This window comes from Corvus kubaryi, unplaced genomic scaffold (assembly GCF_017639235.1).
Source record: "Corvus kubaryi isolate FWS band 111438036 unplaced genomic scaffold, C.kubaryi_AGA036_p1.0 135, whole genome shotgun sequence".
Classification (NCBI taxonomy): domain Eukaryota; kingdom Metazoa; phylum Chordata; class Aves; order Passeriformes; family Corvidae; genus Corvus; species Corvus kubaryi.
Genome location: NW_024580669.1, coordinates 6,559,750 through 6,565,828, shown reverse-complemented (window position 1 = coordinate 6,565,828; position 6,079 = coordinate 6,559,750).

Here is a 6,079-nt window from a genome sequence, read left to right as displayed (position 1 = left end):
TTCCTTTCCTTTCCTTTCCTTTCCTTTCCTTTCCTTTCCTTTCCTTTCCTGTTGAATAAATCCACTTTTTTCCTTACCCTGTATTACACACCAGAAAATGTGCACTGTTCCAGAGGCACTGGTTTAATTGCTACGGGATCTAATCTCCGTATATCCAGAGGCTTTGCTCAAAACAAGGCATGATATGTATTGCCTCCTTAATGGAGGTAAATTATACCTCAGAATGATGGTTGTTCTATTTTTGTTACGGTTTATTTCCCCCTGCCCCAGATTTTCCACTGCTTTTGGGCATATAAATTAAAGCTTGCTGTCAGACACACCTTCTAAACTAAACACTACCTTATTTTCTTATCATATTTGGGAATCAGTCATTTTTCCACACCTTTCTTTCCTACTCTACAGAAATGAACTTGTTATCAGTTAAAAATACAGATTGTTTTCATGAAGTGAGATAAAATACACTCATGAAACTCCCTCCAAGCTATTGGGGTTATCTTTATATCAAATATAGCATGACTTTTGGTTTGAATCCAAGAACTGTCAATTATCAACAACTCTGAAAGACACAGAAAGAACCACTTGGCCCTCTTTTGCTTGTAATTTTATCTTCTGTCATCCTGTTGTGTTCTCTGCTGTAACAATTAGTTTCTTTATCCTCTCTGACCAAAACTCTTTGTCTTCAACTTAACTGCTCTAAATATCAGGTTGTTTTTTTTTTTTAGTACTTTAAGGAATTCCATCCTTTTGAGCCTTACTATTGCTTTCTTTCTTTTTTTCGTGACTATTCATGTCAAGCAGAATACTTGTTATCACTTAGTATTTCTTTCATTGCTTAGTACAGCCTGTACTACTGACAAAATGTGAACTTGGTGCTCATTAGCTATCATGTCAAGCTGCATTGCCTTCTCATGAATTTTGCAATCAGCACACATAAACCTGTGCCCCTGCATGTGCCACTGGAATCCCAGTCAGAGAAAATGAAATTATCATACCTCCAAACTGATTTTTTTTTTTTTAATTCTCATTGTGGAATAAATACATCTCTTCAACAGCTGGACAGATTTGGAGTAGATGCCTCAGGAACGTTTCTCCAATCACTTCAGTGCTATTTGCAAGTTCCTAATCATATCTGACAATGAAAGTATAAACACTTGTGCTCAGATTTCTGCACCAGACATCAAGAGCTGAGTTTGCAAATGTCAATAGACAGAAATCAGGACTTCCAGGGTATGATACACTTGACCCATTTTTGACATTTATTTTAAGATGTGATGAAATATATCTCTGCTAACTATGCTGTGTGCAAAGAGAGTCTCAGGTGACCAGCTGCAGATTTTGATGTCGAGATTTTGTCAGTTACAGCATATACTTACACTCTGCATGAATGCTTTGAATCCTTAATGCATATAAAGGCAACATAAAATAAACTATGATTTTAAGCCATATCCATAGAGATCAGAAGTTACCAAGAACACACTGATATTGACAATACTAAAGGATGTAACTGGTGGTATCAATCTCGTGTAAGATCTGGAGCTTGAACAAAAAGTCTCAGAATGATCAGCCAATATTAGAAATTTGGTAGTTTTTCAACCAGAACAGTATTTCCTGGATTTCTTCAGGAGATTCATTGTTTTAAATCCCTGGATAACATCTAATAAACACAATCTTCTTTTATTACATCAAAGAAATAAGTATTTCTACCCTACAAGTTTGTTTTCATCTGACATATAGAAGATTATTTCAGACCTTTATTGACTAGTCTAATAACAAAAAAATTAATGGTTTGGATGAGAAATTCCCATCTTCTACTCTCAACATTTCTTTGTTTGTGCACAAGTGAAATTATGAGCCTGAGATGAATATTTACATGAGAACACATAAGGCTTTTACAAATGTCTTCTTGCAGGTAAGATTCACTCAAAACATTGATTTGAAGTAATACATCATATTAGACACTGGCCAGATTTAAAGTACATATTAAGCATGGTTCCTTGTCATTTTTCTAGACCTGATAATGGCAATATAAAACCAAAGGACTGTAACAGTTTAACTATTTTTTTTAATTTCCTTCCTTCTGATCAAACATGCTTTTCTAATTATAATTCCCACCAAAGCTTGCATTCTAATTCATCCACGCTCAGCCACAGAAACTCTAAAACATTTTGTTTAACTAAAATATAATAATAATAGAAAATAAAAGGGCTTGCACACCTCAGTTTAACATACATCTAGAAGTGTTGCATGAGATGAAATGAATGTTGGGCAGATAACACTTGCAGAACCTGAAAGCTTTCTCCTAACCAAAACCAAGTGTCTCAATTTGTTAGACTTCCAGGATAATCAGGATCTTTCCAGGCAGATTTATATTTATTGTGGTATTAGACAGCCCATTTCCACTAGCAAGGTCTTTAATGTTTCCACTGGGACGTGCTCTGAGAATTTAAGGCCCTCTCTTGCCCATGCTTGTGTGATTAAAGCATGGTCAGTGTTGGGAGTGCTGGATTGGTTTGAGTAGGCTTTTTACCCAACCTATTCAAAGCAATGACACACAGAGAAATTTATTCTTTACAGTGATAAAACCTAACGATTTATTCTCACAAGCAAAATGAGGGTTAAACTGGGTTAAGTGCATCTGTATTAGACATTTCCTCCTTTTGTCCATGAAGATTTCAAGTTGGCAGTATTTTAATGAGCTTAATTTAGTCATATAAGCCCTTTCAGTCATGTTGAAAATGTCAAAAACCCAGTGTTGAGTGTAATGACTGACAGTACAATTGTACAGTATTAGACACAGAAGGTGGAGTTGGGGCTTGGTGATTTTTATGGCTGGTCAAAATTATCATCCAAAAGGAATACTTTTATAGCACAGAATATGAATGTGTCTCAGTATTACAGCATTCACAATGAAGTTTATCATCTCAAGTATCTTCCAGTGGTTTCTTCTTGAAAGGTCAGCATATAAATTTTATATTGTTTAAAGAGATAAGATTTTGCAGATAAAGTTAAGAATTTTCCTAGTAGAGCATTCATTCTTTATCTGCTCACATTAAACGGATGAAAAATTCATTTGTTTTTCACAAGTTTAAATACATCTAAAAATACCAGTATGATTTTTTGTTATCATTACTAATTAATTATAACAGTTCCTTAGTTGTACTGCACTTGCTAGAACTTAAATTTCAAGGAATGTGTTTGCTCAGCATATGAATTTTAATTTAATATGCTTTTCATGAAATGGTAATTCTACCTTCAAAAATATCAGTTGGAACCAAGAAATAATTTGAAAAGCCAGGTAATTCTATCTTAATTCCAGAATATGGACATGAGCATTCACATGTTACCTCCTGGTTCAGCTAATTCTAATCTCTGCCGAGGCAAAGACAACAGAACCAAGTTTCACTCTGAATGAGCTTACTTGGTCCATACCAAGTACTGCAGCCAATCACGTAATTAGTCCCAGAGAATTCTCCTCTTCTACAGAATTCCTGTTTATCATCCATCTCTGTATGTGAAGGCTTTCTGGCCAGGCACTGCTGTAGGCAAGCCAATGTCTGTAGGAGCATTACTTTTGTCAGGAAGGATGTCAGGGAAGGTCTTGAAAGCACTTGCACATCTCATAAATACAGGATCATGTTTATTTCCTTAAACTTTTTACTATATTTATCCTGAAGCATTTTTCAGTTGCTTCTACTTCTTGACAATACTTGATCACTTACTACAAACGCTTAAAATTTTGTGATTATTTGGTGATTGACTTGTTTAACTCCTCTCCATACCGGGTGTCGCTTTCCACTGTGGGGAACTGCGGAGAGTTCTTTTTAACAATGGATGGTCGGGAACATAATGAAGCCAGAAGAGGCGAACATTGTATCTGAGAACTGCTTACTGATAACAAAAGGAGAAGGAAAAGGAGTTGCCTGAGCGAAAGACGGCTAGAGGAGACCGAATAGAAGAAAGGAAAATGGAAAAGGACTGAGGGAGAGGAGAGAGAGAGGACAGAGAGAAATAGAGGGCATTGCCAGCAGCGAGGCAGGGCAGTGCTGTCGGTGTCCCGGCAGGGCAGGGCTGTCGGTGTCCCGGCAGGGCAGGGCTGTCGGTGTCCAGGCAGGGCAGTGCTGTCGGTGTCCAGGCAGGGCAGTGCTGTCGGTGTCCAGATGACAGGGCAGTGCTGTCGGTGTGCAGGCAGGGCAGCGCTGTCGGTGTCGGGGGCTGTGCTCGCTGCCTGCCCGCGGCCGGGCCGGCTCTGACCGAGCCTGCACAGCTCCCGGCGGGCGCGGCTCCCGCGGCGACGGCCCCGGGCACGCGGTGAGAGGGGGCTGGGACGGGAGGAGCAGGAGCCGGGACAGGGTCGCGGCGAGGGGCTGGATCGGGGCGGCAGGGTGGGCAGTGACGGCCGGATCTGGCAGCAGGGAAGGATGCAGGCAGCCCAGGCAGGAGCGCAGGGCGAAGCGGCAAGGCGGCGGTCAGGGGCACAAGAAGGCAGGATGGTGCGAGGGCAGGAGAGCCAGAAGGCAGGCTGGGGCCAGGGCAAAGGGGGGAGCGAGCGGGAGCAGCCAACAGGAGTGAACCCCACCCGCCCAAGCGAGCAGCAGCGAGCCCTGACGCAGTTTTTATACCCCCCGGACTCCCAGAGTCCGCCCGCTGACAGGGAACCATCGACCCCGTCCAACCTTTCTGTGCCGTCCATTGGCGGAGACCTTTCCGTGAGCTGATGGGAGAAGCTCCCCCACAGTGTCTCCTGCTGCCTGCTCGTGTCGGGTGTTGCCTGGCGAAGTCACCTCAGAGACAAGGCTGCTTCTAGTTGCCTCCTGCACATGGGGCATGTGCACCCCTCCTCCACATGCCTCTGACAACCATTGTGAAGGCAAATCAAAACTGAATTGGCTCCTCAAACTGGGTCTGCCTAGGATGGCATTAACCCACCGCACTGTTAACTATGTGGACAAGTAACATCTCATTAAGTGGAACATTCATTTAAGAAGATAAAACTTTGCTGAGTCCAGAACAGTCACAGGCAGGGCTGCCTGGTTTAACTTACTGAGAATTGTTTTTCAAGACAGAGTAAAGAAGAAATTATCTCTGTTAAGTTTCTCCCCTTTCTCTTTAAGCTCTTGTTTTAAACTTTTTTGTAAACATTTCTGTTTAATTCGAGAAGATCCTTTCCACTTTGCCGGTATGTATTGCCTCTTAGGATGCCAGCTAAGCCAAAACCTCCATATCCCAAAAAAGTTCCATGTGTGTTTATAACACCTGACAGTTTCAGCAAGGGGTGTAGCCATTCATGAGTCAATAAGTGATTTCCTAGCAAACAGAGATGCCATTGAGAGCATGATGTTACTTTTCAGAATACTGAATCTGTGCCAATGAAAAAACATGACTACATTGCAATGGTTTCTCTTAGTGTTAAAACAAGAGTAGTAGAGGTAAAACAGGGAAATGAGAGAATGAAGAGGGGTTATTCCTTTCCTCTCCCACCCTCCCAAGCTCTCAACCTAGCATCATGATGATGAGGGAGAAGAATTTAAAAGACAAAAGTAGAGGGAAGAAATAAAGAAGACATTAGCAAGGCAAAAAGTCTTGAAATGATTCGCCAGAACAACTCCAAAGTCCTTGAGGAAGTTGAAACCTTCAGAAGACCAATTAATTTAAATTTAAATTTTAAATATATATATAAAAAATATATATATAAAAATAAGCAAAACCTGTCTTAGGATCAGAGTTCTCAAACTAGAGGCAAAGAGAATGAAAAAGAAGAGGGGGCACATTGCCAGGCAGATTCCCACAAGAAGCAGTGGCAGTTAAGAGTCAAGAAGTTTCTATCTGTCCTAGAAGTAATTTTGATTAGGGGCACAGATGGACCGCACACGCAGAAGCAGAAAACAGGGGCTATAGTTCCTGGGAGCCATAGACCCAAATAATTATTACTGTGTCCTATCCCAAGGCCCCCCCATTGAGAAGCACAGGAAAAAATTAGTTTGAGAATCACTGACCTATCTGGAAAAAAATTTGTTTTATTGCTGCCTAAAGAATAATCACACCCCCCGCTGCTGCCTACAGAGAACTTGTTTGGTGGTGA